This window comes from Erinaceus europaeus, chromosome 15 (genome assembly GCF_950295315.1).
Source record: "Erinaceus europaeus chromosome 15, mEriEur2.1, whole genome shotgun sequence".
Lineage (NCBI taxonomy): Eukaryota > Metazoa > Chordata > Mammalia > Eulipotyphla > Erinaceidae > Erinaceus > Erinaceus europaeus.
The window spans coordinates 47,320,105-47,337,478 of record NC_080176.1 but is presented as its reverse complement, the minus strand read 5'-3'; the positions used below and the strand labels follow the sequence as shown (position 1 = coordinate 47,337,478).

General features: G+C 39.6%; 1 protein-coding gene and 1 non-coding gene across 2 annotated transcripts in view; one reads left to right on the top strand and one right to left on the bottom strand.

Moving 5' to 3' along the window:
- The window catches only part of CCDC178 (coiled-coil domain containing 178), a 351,501-nt gene that overhangs the window by 253,024 nt on the left and 81,103 nt on the right, over window positions 1-17,374 (top strand). The gene's annotated exons all lie outside the window — the stretch shown is intronic.
- LOC132533212 (U6 spliceosomal RNA) lies at window positions 13,960-14,067 on the bottom strand. The gene has a single exon (XR_009545119.1). It is a non-coding gene; the product is annotated as a U6 spliceosomal RNA (small nuclear RNA).

Genomic DNA, 17,374 nt, shown 5'->3' with positions numbered 1-17,374 from the left:
AAAAGCTGGGAAATCCATTTTAGGTATGTTCCAAGGGGCCCATGACTTTAGTAACTTTTGCCTGAGCCAGGTAGTTAACATGCAAGTAGACTAAAAGTATGTTCTGGGAAGATGGTGTCAGAGTTGAGAAAAAGATTAAAAAGCTAGATTAGTGCAGAGAGTAGCTCCCAAATATGAGCAAAGTATATAAATACCATTAACTGTGAACCCCATCAATCGACCTATCTATTCATAGTCTGTGGTAAGAGAGACTCAGTAAAAGTTCATCTTCTAGGGAGTCAGGTAGGGCATCGGGTTAAGTGCACGTGGTGCAAAGCGCAAGGATCAGAGTAAAGATCCCGGTTTGAGCCCCTGGCTCCCTACCTGCAGGGGAGTCACTTCACAGGCGGTGAAGCAGGTCTGCAGGTATCTTTCTCTCCGCCCTCTCTGCCTTTCGCTCCTCTCTCCATTTCTCTTTGTCCTATCTAAAAACAATGACATAATTAATAACAACAATAATAACTCCAACAACAATGAAGAACAACTTCTTCTTCTAGCGTTTGCCCTTCTTCCATAGCCAGTCAACAGCATCAGGTTGAGCCTGATGTAAAGTTTCGAGACCTCCTTTGAATCTGGAGAGGTGGCAGTCATTGACTATGTGGGTCATAGTCTGTCTGTAGCCGCAGGGGCAGTTCGGGTCGTCTCTGGCTCCCCAGCGATGGAACATAGCGGCGCACTGGCCAGCCATGGCCTGTTCGATAGCAATTGAGGAGAGCCCAATCATAACGTGCTAGGTCAAAGCCGGGTTGATGCTTGCAGGGGTCTGTGATGAGGTGTTTGTTCTTTACCTCAGCTGACTGCCAGCTCTGTTTCCAAGAGACTGGAACAGAGAAGTTCAGTGTAGGCGTAGGGGGACCAGATTGGGTGACAAGACGTCAAGCGTTGAACAGGGTGGGCGAAGATATCCGCGTATATTGGCAGGTCCGGTCGAGCGTAGACGTGGGAAATGAACTTAGATGATGCCGCATCCCGACGAATATCTGGCGGGGTGATGTTGCTAAGAACTGGCAGCCATGGAACCGGGGTGGAACGGATGGTTCCAGAAATTATCCTCATGGAGGAATATAATTTGGAATCGACCAAGTGGACATGGGGGCTACGGAACCATACTGGGGCACAGTATTCTGCAGTGGAATAGCATAATGCCAGAGATGATGATCATAGTGTGGAAGCGCTCGCGCCCCATGAGGAGCTGGCCAGTCTTGCAATGATGTTATTCCTCGCGCCCACCTTTGCTGCAGTTTTTATGAAGTGTTCGTGAAATGACAGAGTGCGATCGAGAGTAAAGCCAAGATAGACTGGCTGGGCTTCATGCCGGATTCTTGTACCGCCAAGCTGCACATTAAGCTCACGCGAGGCCGAGGCATGGTGTAGATGGAAAACAGATGATACCGTTTTTGCAGTGCTAGGAATTAGTCGCCATTTTTTACAGTAATCAGATATCAGAGACATGTCTTTCGTGAGTGTTTCCTCGAGGATGTCGAACTTTGATGCCTGAGTTGCACAGCAGATGTCATCGGCGTAGATGAACTTCCTTGAAGAAGTTTCTGGGAGGTCATTGATGTAAATATTAAATAGCGTAGGAGCCAGAACAGAGCCCTGGGGTTGGCCACTTGAGACAAGTCTCCATCTGCTAGACTTGTCACCCAGATATACCCAGAATCTTCTGTTTTGGAGAAGAAACGATATAGTGTTGGCCACCCATGGAGGCAGGCATCTTGAGATCTTGACTAGGAGACCACGGTGCCAGACCGTGTCATAGGCTGCTGTGAGATCAACAAAGACAGCACCCATCTTTAAATTCTTCTGGAATCCATTTTCAATGTAAGTTGAGAGGGCCAGGGATTGTTCGCAGGTAGATCTTCCTGGGCGGAAACCAGCTTGGGCGGGTGATAGGAATTTCTCTGTAAGAGGAGAAATACGTGACAGAAGCAGCCTCTCAAGGAGTTTGTAACACACGGAGAGGAGAGAAATTGGTCTATAGCTGGCGGCCAGTGTTGGGTCTTTCTTTGGTTTCAAAACCACTATAATCTTCACACGACGCCAAACTTTGGGCATAGACTCAGATTCCAAGATGTGGGACAGGAATGAAGAACAACAAGGGCAACAAAAGGGAAAATAAGTAAATAAAATATTTTAAAAATCTTCTTCTCCATTTATTAGAACCCAATGTCTTAAAATTTTAATTTTGCCCTCTGAATATTATCCTATTCTGACTTATTATATCCAATGTCATTCTATAATAATGGATAGAGTAGGAAGCATTGTTTTAAGTAAAATTTATTTTTAAATGTTTAGTAATTCTAAAAATATTTTAGCAGATTTATCTAGTGTTGGATAGTTTTAGTAGAGATCCTACTTATTGGGAATAACATCATTGAAACTGTATTAGATTACTATTAGATCTTATTCTTTTTTCACTACCAGTTGTCTGCTCTTTCCTCTTGACCAAAATAGAGTGAACCTTAAAACTTTATTTGATGATTTCCTGGAACTTCTAGGCAAAATTAAAAATTCACAATCAGGATAGAGGACAAACATTCTCAGAGATTTGTTATAAAATGATTCACTCCAAAGCTTTCAGAAATCTTTTTTTATCTGAAAGCACCTGTAAATAAAAACACAGTTAGGAGACAAATAAGCTGGAAAATTGCTATTTGCATTATAAATATTTTATATCATGGTTCATTTCATAATTATGTAAAAATATTTTTCAAGAATCATTCTATTTAATAATGCAAAGAAAGTATTCTGGTGCCATAACTTCTGTTTCTAGAAATTTCCAGGAAATAGTTATCACAAAATTTTACAACCAAAATGCATCAGATTGTTTGAAACAAGTTTTTGTGTCCTTTAGTTGCTATAGCCAAAAACTGTGCTGCTTAGAAAAGCAGAAATTGATTTTTTTATATTCTGGAAAATGTAAATCCAAGATTGCGGTGTCAGCAGATCTATAGTCTCTCTACAGGTTCTAGAGAAAAATCTGCCTTGAGTCTCTCTCCCAGCTTCTTGTAGCTTTAGTTGCTACTTGGCTTGTAAGTGACTATCTTCACTTCCCTTTTCCCTACAAATTTTGTATGTCTGTCTCTATGTCTAGATTTCCCCTGTTTAAATGGACACTGATCGTGCTAAATCAGCCCACACTAATGACCTAATTAGCTTGATTGCTCTTGTAAAGGTCCAATTTTCAAATCATGTCACATTTGGAGGTACTGAGGATAAGAGGCATACTTCAACTGTGAACATGTGTGATTGGCCTTTCTTAGAAAATCCAGTCTTCATTGTTGGCTTTTTATGTTTAGAAGGTTTAAAGTTACTATTCAATAAAAAACAACTTTTCAGCTAGCATTTAAGTAAAATTTCCTGTCTAAGAAAATCCTTGAAGACATTATAAATTTTGAAAAGCAGCAAAACATATATAATAATTTATCATTAGACCTTCACTATAGAGACTTAGAGAAAACTAAGAGTCCATTCGCAGTACTGAATACTTTGCTTCTTAGTCTATACATCTGTAGAAAGATTTTTGAACTGACAAGGGGACATGAAGATCAAGGCATTTTAGGTTGGAAGTACCTCTTTTCATTTCACAGATGAAGAAACACTTGAAGGCCTTAAGCAATATTTGGCCAGAAGAAAAAAAAAAAAGAATTTGGCTGGCAGATGGATTAAGCAGACAGAGTTCCATCCATAAAGAATATTTTATGCCTTAAAATATACTAAATTAGAGGCATCAATTGGGAAGCTGATGGCTTCATATATAACAAACATAGCATGTAAAATGCATACATAACACAGAACTAAAATGCCCCAAATGCAGACTACTGCTGTAGCATAATTGGTTGAAATTATGAGCTAAAGAATCTATGAGAGGAAAGGAATGAACTTAGAGAAAGAGGAACCATTGATATCGGCCCTGGGACATTATAAGCCTGAGGTTTGAATTCACTTTTTCTTTATTGTGCTATTTTTTTCCTCCTAATTCTGCTCTGATTATTTAGCTGACTATAGCAAGAGAACTAGGATAAGTGCGATATCTTTGCTTTTTCAGTTGATTCTTTTAAGTAATATAAGTCAGAACAATGCATGTTCCCTTATTGCTTGGTGCTGCCAAAAGTATTTAAGCCTAACATAATTTAATTTCTTTTTTTTTTTTTTTGCCTCCAATGTTATTGCCAGGGCTCAGTGCCTACACCATGAATTCACTGCTCCTGAAGGCCATTTCCCCCCCTTTTGTTGCCCTTGTTGTTGTAGCCTTGTTGTGGCTATTATTATTATTGTTGATGTCATTCATTGTTGGATAGGACAGAGAGAAATGGAGAGAGGAGAGGAAGACTCTATAGAGAGGAGAGAAAGACAGACACCTGCAGACCTGCTTCACTACCTGTGAAGCGACTCCCCTGCAGGTGGGGAGCCAGGGGCTCTAATTGGGATCCATACTCCTGTCCTTGCATTTTACTCCACGTGCACTTAACCCACTGTGCTACCGCCCAACCCCCCATACTTTAATGTCTTTCTTTTTCTTTTAAACTTCTTTTTTAAAAATTTATTTATTTATTTATTTGTTATTGGATAGAGACAGACATAAATTGAGAGAGAAGGGGGAGATAGAGAGGAAGAGAGATGCCTGCAGACCTGCTTCAAGGCCTGTAAAGCGACTCCCCTGCATGTAGGGAGCCTGCGGCTGGAACCAGGATCCTAATGGGTCCTTGGGCTTTGCGCCACTTGCACTTAACCCTTTGCGCTATCTCCCGACTCCCCCATAATTTTATTTCTAATGTGATATTTTGCCATATAAGTAAGGTTGAGTTGAATTACAGCGAAGGAAGTAAGTGAATGTATTAAATGTATAAAATTATAAATGTATAATATATAAAATATATTAAATGTATTATATATTTAATATATAAAATATATTAAATGTATTAAATGTATAAACCATTCCTTGCTATATTTATTGACTTATTTTTAGCAATGAAAATTTAAATTATCAGGGACCAGGTAGTGGTACACCTGGTTAAACATACAGTACAGTGTGCAAAGACTCTGGTTCAAGCCCCTGATTCCCACCTGCAGGGGTAAAGTTTCGTTAATGGTGAAGCAGGGCTGCAGGTATCTCTCTACCACTTTATCTCCCCTTCCCCTCTCAATTTTTCTGTCTCTATCCAATAATAAATAAATATATTTATAAAGAAAATTCAAATTATCTCCTAATGAGTATATGAAATAGCTACTGAGTGGCAAACATACAGTGTCTCATTTCTCATTGAATTATGGGTTATAGCATTATCACACAATTGGTAACACTTGCTCAATATTTTTTCTCTAAAATAGTTTGGATGTTAAATAGTATCATTTAATTTATGAAATTACTGTTCATGGTTTTCTTATATCTGCCTTTGCTGGTAAAATATTTAGTTTATTATGTCAATTGACTTTGTACTAGTTTTATATCTAAACAGTAGATTGTGAGAATTTTCATTTCAGGTCATCAATGAAAACCCAGAAATGCAAAATTTTAAATGGTCTTCTGTAGGCTGTCCTCAGTTTTATTCATGGATCTCTTTGATGTAGACCTGGTTTCTTTTTTATTTTATTTTCCTTGCTGTTGGACTTGAATCTTTGAAGATATTACAGATGTATAGATCATAAAATGTTCTGCCAGTACTTTATTTGGTGTATTTGATAGTTTCTGTTCTAAATCTTTGATCCAACTGGAGTTGACTTTGTGCATGTTGATATATGCTAGTCCAATTTTATGTTTGCACATTTCAATCCAATTTTCCCAACACCACTTAATGTTTTGATCCCTCTTGTCAAAAATTAGTTGTTTATAGGTGTTGGATTTATTTCTAGGATCTCAATACTATTCCACTTTTGTCTATTTTGGGTCCAGTGCTAGGCAGTTTTGATTACTGTAGCTTTGCAATATAATTTGAGGTCAGGACATATGGCATCTCTACCTCCAGTCTTGTTCTTGTTTTTTCCTCAAGAGGGCTTTGGTAATTCTATGTTTTCCTATTACAGATAACCTTTCATAGCTTTTGTTCTATTCCCTTAAAGTTATTCATTTAGACCTTGATAGAGATTACATTCAGTCTGATATGGCTCTAGGTAGGATTATCATTTTGACTAATAATTCTTCTAGTCCATAAGTATGGTATATCTTTTCATTTCTTTGTATCTCTTTCTGTTTCCTTGAGTAGTGACATAATTCACAATATACAAATCTTTCACCTTCTATGTTCAGTTTATTCCTAGAAACTTGATTGATTTTATTGCTATAGTAAAAGGGATCAATTTATTCTTGTTGTTTAGTGTTTGCCACTGATTTTTTTTATAGCCAGCCATCTTACTATGTAACTCTTGAGCCCCAAGTCCATCAGGACTTGTGTCTGTCATCAGGAGTCCCACAATTCTTCACCTTTGCATTATTTCAATTTATTTCAACACGTAACTGTGAAATCACATGGTAGTATGTACCATGCTAGAAGAAAAAAATAGTTCTATTTAAGGATATTTAAGATAATAAGTTAAACATTTGGACTTGCGGAATTTAGTACTTTAACCTTTTTTATTATTTTCTGTCTTAGTTTCATGATTGAGTTGATTGCTTTTTCTGACCATAGAGTAAGAAGTTTAATAGTTGATTCCTTATTTTTTCAATCTCTCTTCTAAATAGCCAGTTTTTGTAGTGTCATTGTTACTGGTCATTGTTTTCTATTCCTTCACCAAAGGATGTTTTTGCATCACAGGGCCCTCTCTCATCATAAAATAATATCTTTTCAAAAGTGTTACTTCAGGGACTACAGAAAGAGCTCACTTGGTAGTGCACCTGCCTTGCTATGAGTGACCCAATTTCAAGTCCCAGCACCACACAGGAGAACTATAGGAAGAGAGCAGTTCAGATCCTGCTGTGTCTCTCACCAGTCTTTCACACTTTCTGTTTCTCTTTCTGAATGAAATACTGTTCCAGGATCAGTGAAAGTTCTTATGAGCTCATCTGCAAAAAGAAAAAGTTGAAAACAGAGAAGCTACTTCTAAGACTAGATATTTGGTATCTAGGATTTGAATAAATAGATATCAAGCCTTATGTGTTTCATTTTTTAATCATTTTTTTCCCTAATTTTAACCAGAGAGCTGCATGGCACTGGTTTGTGGTAGTATAAGTGATTGAACCTAGGATCTGAGAGCTTCAGGCAAAAAACTCTTTAACACAACCACTGTGATGCCTCCCCAGACTTTATACTTTTAAAGGGTCCTTTCTAAAAATAAACCCTCATTAATGATGCCTGTGCTTTGCCACCTTCAGCTGTGTGTTTCACCCTTGCACATAGAGCCCACATTTTCTATATGTATAGAGACTGATACTATAATGTTCTTGCCGGGCTAGTGTGGGGGTGCCTCTTCCCGGGCATGTACTCTCTGGGTTGGAGAGAACTCGACCAGAGCCTGCATGGTTTTATTAACCACACGGAGGTCTTGGAGGAGGCGCCATTTTCCCAAGCGTTTTCTAATCACAAAAACAGGGGTGTTCCACAGGCTCCCAGAATGACGAATATGTCCCAAAGACAAGTGCTCTTGGACAAGTTCCTTTAAGATTTCTAGCATCTCCCTAGGTAAAGGCCACTGCTCTACCCAGACAGGCTCCTTAGAAAGCCAATCTAAGTGGGGAGTTCGGTTACGAACAGTAGCAGTTAGTATTGAGGGTGCTGGTCAGGTCTAGAAGTCTCACGGAGGTGAGAGCGTTACCCTGCAGAAGTGGTGTCTGGCACCGTGGTCTCCTAGTCAAGATCTCAAGATGCCTGCCTCCATGGGTGGCCAACACTATATCGTTTCTTCTCCAAAACAGAAGATTCCGGGTGCATCTGGGTGACAAGTCTAGCAGATGGAGACTTGTCTCAAGTGGCCTCCCCCAGGGCTCTGTTCTGGCTCCTACGCTATTTAATATTTACATCAATGACCTCCCAGAAACTTCTTCAAGGAAGTTCATCTACGCCGATGACATCTGCTGTGCAACTCAGGCATCCAAGTTCGACATCCTCGAGGAAACACTCACGAAAGACATGTCTCTGATATCTGATTACTGTAAAAAATGGTGACTAATCCCTAGCACTGCAAAAATGGTATCATCTGTTTTCCATCTACACCATGCCTCGGTCTTGCGTGAGCTTAATGTGCAGCTTGGCGGTACGAGAATCCGGCATGAAGCCCAGCCAGTCTATCTTGGCGTTACTCTCGATCGCACTCTGTCATTTCACAAACATCTCATAAAAACTGCAGCAAAGGTGGGCGCGAGGAATAACATCATTGCAAGACTGGCCAGCTCCTCATGGGGCGCGAGCGCTTCCACACTACGATCATCATCTCTGGCATTATGCTATTCCACTGCAGAATACTGTGCCCCAGTATGGTTCCGTAGCCCCCACGTCCACTTGGTCGATTCCAAATTATATTCCTCCATGAGGATAATTTCTGGAACCATCCGTTCCACCCCGGTTCCATGGCTGCCAGTTCTTAGCAACATCGCCCCGCCAGATATTTGTCAGGATGCGGCATCATCTAAGTTCATTTCCCACATCTACGCTCGACCGGACCAGCCAATATACGCGGATATCTTCACCCACCCTGTCCAACGCTTGACGTCTCGTCACCCAATCTGGTCCCCTACGCCTACACTGAACTTCTCTGTTCCAGTCTCTTGGAAACAGAGTTGGCAGTCAGCTGAGGTAAAGAACAAACACCTCATCACAGACCCCTGCAAGCGTCAACCCGGCTTTGACCTAGCATGTTATGATTGGGCCCTCCTCAATCGCTATCGAACAGGCCATGGCCGGTGCGCCGCTATGTTCCATCGCTGGGGAGCCAGAGATGACCCGAACTGCCCCTGCGGCTACAGACAGACTATGACCCACATAGTCAATGACTGCCACCTCTCCAGATTCAAAGGAGGTCTCGAAACTTTACATCAGGCTCAACCTAACACTGTTGACTGGCTATGGAAGAAGGGCAAACGCTAGAAGAAGTGGTGTCTTAAGCCAATACCACCTCAAGAGATTCCAGCAAATCTCTGCCTAATAAGTTGGTGCTAATGTCGGCTACTAATGGACGAAAATGTCCGGTAGTGCCATCAGGGTCTTCTCACACAAGTGAGTCTCCCGTGAGGAAACTTGCGTTAATCCTCCTTTGTCATGTAGGCGTGGTCCTGGAAAGAGTTCCCAACTCGGGGGAACCTCTGCTCCTCTTAAAATTATTTTGTCTGCCCCTGTATCTATCAAGCATTTGAAAGGAATTTTATCAATCTTTATAGGCATAGTAGGGTGTCCCCTCTCTAAAACAGGGGTGGTCCACAAAAAATCTCAGGCTCTGAATCCACGCTGTTTACTTGCTCCAGCAGGCTGTTTTTATACTGGGAGCTCCCACAGGTTGCATGCTCCCCCTCTGCTATTGTTACATAGCATGCTAGGTGGAGTGATGGGTTGGGTCCCGGGCTGGGCTCTTGTTTATGGAAAAGAGGCTCAGTGCCAAGTGGTGATCTGCTTGATTCCCTCCTGAAAGCAAGGATGAGAGATGCCCCGTGCCTAGTTTAAATCCCTGTTTAGATCTAAATTTGGCAGGGGTGTGCCATTCCTGTGAGTTTTAGAATGGTAGTCCCTTTTGAGATGTAGCCTCTCTGGCACCTGGGACAAAGCGTCTGGGTCCTCTGGCTCCCTGACTGGAAGTAGGGTCGTGGTTTATTTTCTTATTGCTGTGGCTCTAACCTATAGTTAGTTTGGTGTTTTTTGTTTATTTGTTTGACTTTTGTTTTGTTTGTTTTGTTTGTTTTTGTAGTGAAAAACATTCTTGAAACACTTCACTATTTCCCAAGAGATAAAAATATCCTAGAGAACCTTCAAATATCAGTTTTATTTACTCTGCAATTAATATACAATTAATATTCTTTTGGGGCATATTGACAAAAAGTCAGAAGCAGAGTTTAATGTGCTTTTCTGAAAGATAGTAAATGTATGTCTAGTTTTTTGACATTACAAAAGATGAAAGATGATCAGGTGAAATAAAGGCTGATATTTAAAAGATATAAGAGGAAATTAAAATTATACTGCTATAGATTTTAAATGTTTATGACTTATTTCCACTTTGTAGGTAATTCTAACCTTTTCTGATCCATTAGCATATACTTGAAATATGACATTTCAAATCCAGTTGAGTACACACATAGAACCTAGGTTCTATCCCTTGCTCCCCACTTGCAAAGGGGAAGCAGGTCTGCAAGTGTGTCTTTATGAAATGGCTTCCATATTGTATTATTTAAGTAACATGGAGAAACAGTAAATGTATAATATGAGTAAAGAGCAAATATAAATTAAACATACTATACTTCATTCACCTTCCACTTATTGGGCAACTAATATATGCTACTATCCTGTCTTGAAAATGAATCTTAAAACTTTGGATATGACTTCTGGTTAATATGCCATCAGACTAGCAGCCTCTGCTCTCACCACCACTATCATGACAGATACAACTTACATTGGAAAACAAGCAAGAACATGAACTTAGTGCTCAGATAAACTAATCGCAAAATATAAAAATGCAGAATATAAGCAGCAAGGATAGAGAGACTTACAACTAAGGAAAAAATTGGCACCCTATTTGATCCCATGTCTCTAGGCCAGGATCTCGGGGCAGCTATCTGGCCTACCTAGTTCTCTTTTAGATTTCTCTCTCCTTCTCTCTTTCTCTCTCTCCCTTTTTAAACTTATTTATAATTCATTTATTAATGATTGACAAGACAGTAGGATAAGAAGGGTACAATTCCACACAATTCCCACCACCACAGTTCTGTATCCCACCCTCTCCACTGGAAATTTCCCTACTCTTTATCCCTCTGGGAGTATGGACCCAGGGCCATGCCATGCAGAAGGTAAGGTCTGGCTTCTGCAATTGCTTCTCTGCTGGACATGGGCATTGGCAGGTCAATCCATACTCCAAGCCTTTCTCTCTCTTTCCCTAGTGGGGCCAGGCTCTGGAGAGCTGGGATTCCAGAACACATTGGTGAGGTTCTCTGTCTAGGGAAGTCAGGTTGGCTTCATGGTAGCATCTGTAACTTGGTGACTGAAAAGCATAAGATATAAAGCAGGGGAGTTGAACGGTGGTGCAGCGGGTTAAGCACACGTGGCGCAAAGCACAAGGACCGGCGTGAGGATCCTGGTTGGAGACCCCGGCTCCCCACCTGCAGGGGAGTCACTACACAAGTGGTGAAGCAAGTCTGCATGGGGTCTATCTTTCTCTCCCCATCTCTGTATTACCCTCCTCTCTCCATTTCTCTCTGTCCTATCCAACAATAACAACATCAATAACCACAACAATGTTAGACAACAAGGGCAACAAAAGGGAAAATAAATAAATAAATATAAAAAAACAGAAAATCTTTTTTTAAAAAGATATAAAGCAGAACAGTATATTCCAAAGGACCCATGACTTTACTAATTTTTGCCTGAGCCTGACAGCCAACATGGAGTTGGGCTAAAGGAATAGTCTTGGGAGATTGTGTGAGAGTTGGAAATAGGACTAGAAAACTGGATCAAAGTAGAGAGTAGCTTGCAAATATTAGAAAAGTATACAAATTACATTAACTATAGGCCCCATCAATCTGATCTGGGTTTCATATTCTGCACAGGAGTCTGTGTAACCTCTGTATCCCTGTAGGTCTGAGCTCACATACTGTGGTCATGGCTAGGAACATTCTAGGCTGCACCCAATTCATTTTTTATAAAAGAGCCCACACTATTAAATGGTGCAAGGAAGGTCTCGTCAATAAATACTGCAGGGAAAACTGGTTGAAACATGCAAAAGAATGAAGCTGAACAACTTTATCTCATAATAAAAACAAGTAAACTCCAAATGTATCAAGGACTTGGATTTAGACCAGAAACTATCAAATACTTAGAGGAAAATATTGGTGGATACCTTTCCCATCTAAATATTAAGGACATCTTTAATGATACAAACCCTGTTTCAAGGAAGACTAAAACAAAATAAACAATGGGATTTTTACATCAAATTGAAATGCTTCTTCACAGCAAAAGAAAGAGACCCCTCACAGAATGGGAGACAATCTTTACATTCCATATGTGAGACAAGAGGCTAATAAACAAAATATAAAAGAGCTCACCAAACTCAGTAACAAAAAGCAAATGACCCAATTCAAAAGTGGGGAAAAGATGAAAAGGAAATCACTACAGAAGAGATACAAAAGGTCAACAGGCATATGAAGAATTACTCCAAGTCACTGATTGTCAGAGAAATGTAAATAAAGACAATGAGATACCTCCTCATTCCTGTGAGAATGTCACACATCAGAAATGACAGCAGCAACAAATGCTGGAGGGGTTGTGGGGACAATGACCTAACTAGTTCTAATCACTAGTCTGACACAGCTGTTCCTGCTGCTGACTGCATGGGCACCACTTCTGCCATAACTATCCACTGCATACTGGCTGCAGTTGTGCTGGTTACTGGATTTAACCTACTCCTAGTTCTGCCCTTGCCAGTTCAATCCACCCAATTACAGCCCGTCCAGCTCCAGCCAGACCTCCTTGCAGCCACTTTAGTTTAAGCAGTTTCAGCCCTAGCCAATCAGCCAGGCACAGTTTACCCAACAGTTAGTTCAGCTCAAGCCAATTTCAGCCTGATTAGAGCATTGTTACTCATGGCCTCTACACCTTCCCAGGGAATCACATAATGAGGAGACAATGTGATTCACCTGCAATGTTGGATCAAGATAGCACCTTGAAAAAAGCTCCAAATTCAACAAAATCATATGAACCTCCCCATGAATAACTTAGAACTATGTCCTAGAGTTTCTTACTGAATTGAAAAGATTATGGAGGATACAACAAATTCAGAGGAATAATGAGGAGGTTAATAAATAAATTAATAGTAGTCAGAGGAATGAAAACTGCAGTGACAGAACAATTGGCAGAGGCCTAAACAACTGAAGGTAATTTAAATAGATTATGGAATATCATGGAGAGAAACATTTATGTTATAGGAATACAAAAGAAGAAAACTGGAAGAACAAAAGGAACAAAACGTATATTTGAAGAAATTATAACTGAGAATGTCCCCAAATTAAAGGACACTGAGCCTCAAATCCAGGAGGTTTGACAGTCTCTAAGATAAATTAATCCCAAACCTACTCAGTGACTTCTCAGTCATTACAGAAGAAAGCAACCTGTGGTTAGGGAGATGGTGCAGTGGATAAAGCATTGGACTCTCTCAAGCACGAGGTCTTGGGTTTAATCCCTGGTAGCACATGTACAAGAATGATGTCTGGTTCTTTCTCTCTCTCTGCTTATCTTCTCCAGGAATATATAAGTAAAAAAATTGAAAAGCATCATGTCTTTCAGGAAATATATGTCACCATTGTGTTAAATGAATAAGGAAGTGAAAGACAGTTAACTAGGTGGTATCACTCACGTGTGGAATATAAATAGCCAAAGCAAACAAACTCATAAAGATTTAAGTGGTAACAGGGGCAGGGTAGGTAGTGCAATGGATTAAGTGCACATGGCACGAAGCAAGGACCCACACAAGCATCCTGGTTCTAGCACCCAGCTGCCTACCTGTAGGAGGTCACCTCACAAGTGGTGAAGCAGGTCTGCAGGTGTCTATCTTTTGCTCTCCTCATCTGTCTTCCCATACTCTCCTTTCTCTCCTAACAACAGCAACAACAGTAGTAATGATAACAGCAGCAAGGGCAACGAAAATGGGGGGGGGGGTGAAGGCCTCCACGAGCAGTGGATTCGTAGTGCAGGCACTGACCCCTAGCAATAACCCTGGAGGTGAAAATATATATGAAGAATTAAGTGGAGCAACACAACAGAGAAACTTGTTTTTTACACAATTTTATTGAGGGAAAATATGGAATGCTTCATGAATTTGCGTGTCATTCTTACGCAGGGGCCATGCTAATCTTCTCTGTATCGTTCCAGTTTTTAGTATATGTGCTGCCAAAGCAAGCACAGAAACTAATTTCTATATACCATAAAAACTGTAGTTTTTAGTATAAAAAAATAGGGACAGAACCATGGAAGGAATAAGTAGTGGATCTTTTGATGTGGTAGTACTGAAGCTGTGACAACTGATGAGTCATAGGTATATTGAGGTGCAAAACTATCACCTCTACTTGTCAGAGAACTAGAAACATACTAAATAATTTTAAGTATGCATAGGTGTAATCAAGAGCATAAACAACTGTACATTTGTATTATTTAATAACTGTAAAATGGTATTCAAGATCTCCACACTGCTCTTGTTGGCACACACAAAGAAATCACTTCATCATGAGTGTAGCAAACATCTGATTATGAAGAATAATTTCCCTTGATTAAATTATGCCCTAAGAATCCATAGAAAGAGTACATTTCTGCTGGTTTGAAGAAGCTAGCTATGATTTCTTCCTTCCTTTCTTTTTATTTTTTTTATAATAATTTATTTAAGAGAGAGACAGAGAAATTGAGAGGGGAAGGGGAAGGAGAAAGGGAGAGGGAAAAAGATATCTGCAGCACTGCTTCACCACTGGTGAAGCTTCTGTTTTCTTCTTCCTAAGGCTTAGGGGCTTAAAGGTAGGTCCCTCTGCACATGGTAACATGTGTGCTCAACCATCTGCAATAACTTCTATCCCTGCTAGCTGTGATTTCATTAAATGTGCCTGTGACTAGAGCAAAATGGTGGCCTGAAGATACTAAAATCAAACTGTTCAGCAGCTAGAAAAACAACGGGAACCACAGTAGTACTACTCCAAGCACCTGAATTCTGACCAAACCCAAATGAATCTGAAGGAAGATCATACACCTCATAGCAGTGGTAAACATCTTGATTTCAGAGTATGAGTAGAGGTATTAAATTCGTACTCTTCTAGGCTTTTTTGCTTTGATGTCAACATGATTCTGTGGTGATATCTCCTATTTCACTGCTGAATTGAATAGTTTGTGTCTTGTGCCTTACTTTCTTTGTAAGTCTTGCTAAAGGTTTTCAAGATTTATGGATATTTTCAAAACACCAGCACTTTAATTCACTGACTTTTTTGTTATCACTTAAGATGTTCAGTGTCATCCATTTCTCTCTCTCTCTTTCTATTTTTATTTTTGAGGAAATATTGTCTTACAAGACTCATTTTTACAGGAGATAGATTGTTTACACTGACCACATGTTATAACTCTTGTTTATAACAGACTCAATAGTGAAAATGACCAAGTTGTAGGACTTCTTGAGGTTCTCCAAATCATTTCTGTTATCTTGAGTTTCTGATAAGTGAATTTTTTAGTTACTGGAACTTTAAGCCCATTGGTTTTCCAAGTTTGTGAAGAACTATAAACTAGAGAATGAGAATAAGTCAAGTTGAAACACCAAAAAGATGTGATTTCCTTGGAGGCCAGTACTGGCACACCCAGTTGAATGCATAAGTTACTATGTGGAAGGAAGGACCTGAGTTAGAGCCCCCACTCCCCACCCCTGCAGGTGGGGTGGGAAATGGTGCTTCATGAATGGTGAAGTAGGTCCACAGGTGTCTGTCTTTCTCTCACCCCTCCTATCTCCCCCTCCTCTCTCCCTTCTCAAATATTCTGTCATCAAACAAAATAGAAAGAAAAACAAAAGGGAAAATTTGGCCATCAGGAGTGGTAGATTCTAGTGCTGGCATCCAGTCTAAGCTATAACTCTGATAGCAATTAAAAAATTGATATTCTTATCAATATTTAACCATTTTCAGTGAATATATCTACTTCAAATTATTGGAAGACTTGGTTAATTTTCATAATTATGTATATATTTTTATTTTATTTTTTTTATAGATAAGCATATTTCCTGAGGTCCTAACTACAGAATTCAAGAACTATCTTTATTACTATGATTTTACAAAATAAGTTCTTTTATGCAATATGACCATAGTATAGGTCACGAGACACAAGAGTATTTATATAATTGGAATGTATTTGTATATTTGTATAAATGTCTCCTCTATTATATCTAGAGATATTTAATATTAATAAGCAAGAGAGAAAAAAACCTTATTTCTCACTTGTTTCTACATTTCTAAAGTCCCTTTACACTCAAGGCTCACACTTTATTTTCACACTTTGGAAGGTCAAATAATGTTACTTATTTCAGTTACAAGCAAAAATTCATCCTGTATCTTCAATAGGGATAGTTAGAAAATATCTGGTCCTCTGGGTTCATGAGCTGGATAAATAATTCAAACAACATTTGACAGATTAGCAAAAGAAAAATATATAGTACATGTACTCAGAGAGAGTGAAGTGAAATGAACTTTACTAAGTTTACTTGGGAAGTGAGACATGACTGAGGATGAGAAGCCTCCAGGGATTTCAAGGACTAGGGTAGGAAACTGGGAGTAACAGAAAAATTGTGATATTAAGGTAGAGGAAAAGGCCTGTTAAATCTAAATTAATATAAAAGGAGAGGAATGACTATATCAGGAGTTTATAGCAACTTCATTTTCAGTATGAAATAAACTACACACTAGTAAAGTATTTTTGAAAACCAGTGCCCAGGTTCCTCTGCACCTTCACTTACACATTTATAATAATTTGTAGTGTAAAAAAATTCATATTTGGAGCAAGGCAGTGGCACACCTGGTTGATTGCTCACAATATAGTGTGCAAGGACCTGAGTTCAAACCCCTTGTTCCCAACTGCAAAGGGAAAGCTTCACAAGTAGTGAAGCAGGGCTGTAGGTATCTCTCAGTCTCTTTCTCTCTATGTCTCTCACCTCCCTTCTCAATTTCTCTCTGTCTCTATCTAGTAAATAAATAAATAAAATAGTTTTTTTTTATAAAAAAAGTCCATATTCTGGGGGCCGCACGTGGTTGAGCACACACATTACAGTGCACAAGGACCTGGGTTCAAACCCCCAGTCTCTACCAGCAGGGAGAAAGCTTCACGAGTGGTGAAGCAGTACTGCAGGTGTCTCTCTGGTGTTCTCTATCTCCCTCTCCCTCTCAATATCTGACTGCCTCTATGAAATAAAGAAAGATACTAAGAAAATAAAAAAAAACTTAAAAAAATCTGTATTCTAATCAGGGAAGATGGCATATTGATTATGCAGAAGGACTTTCAACCCTAAAGCTTCAAAGTTCTAGGTTCAATCCCCAGTACCACCATAAGCCAGAGCTGAGTAGTGCTGTGGTAAAAATAAATAAATGAATATAATAATGATTTTTAAAAATAGATATATCATAGGTAGCATAATGGGCAAATGACTCCCTGCCTGAGGGTCTAAAGTCCCTGCTTAAATCCCACTACTACCATAA